The sequence below is a fragment of the Capsicum annuum genome, unplaced genomic scaffold (assembly GCF_002878395.1).
Source record: "Capsicum annuum cultivar UCD-10X-F1 unplaced genomic scaffold, UCD10Xv1.1 ctg71601, whole genome shotgun sequence".
NCBI classification, from domain to species: domain Eukaryota; kingdom Viridiplantae; phylum Streptophyta; class Magnoliopsida; order Solanales; family Solanaceae; genus Capsicum; species Capsicum annuum.
This window is the reverse complement of record NW_025881435.1, coordinates 1-505: the sequence shown is the minus strand read 5'-3', so window position 1 is coordinate 505 and position 505 is coordinate 1.

Here is a 505-nt window from a genome sequence, read left to right as displayed (position 1 = left end):
CTCGGCTAATTGAATTGCGGAAGCTTCTTCAATCTCCAACACATCCACTCCTTCAATTTCAACTTCCCCACCATCATCTAAATCAGCATCCATTTGAAATTCTTCCTCATCTGGCTCGATTTCAGATTCTTCATCCTCTTCTAACTCAATTAGTTCAAACTTTTTATCCAATTTCTCACTACCAGTACTGCCTTTCAAATATCCGTGATATATATTGCTACTCTCTTCTAGAGCAGTCAAGTTCATGAATTTAATCGGATGCACATCATCTATTCTACCAAGGTCATTAATCAACTTTCAGAAATAAGAAACCACTTCACCAGAGAATTGCTTAAAGTAACTATTAGCCTTAGGTAAGACTGGAAAATCCAAGACCGGAATATGTGATGGAATACTGACATTAGAGAATCTTAAGTCTATAATAGACCCAGGGGTAGCAAGTATAGGAGAATCAGTTACTAAGAATATGATAAGAAAGCAATCATAAGTACCAACATCAGAGATA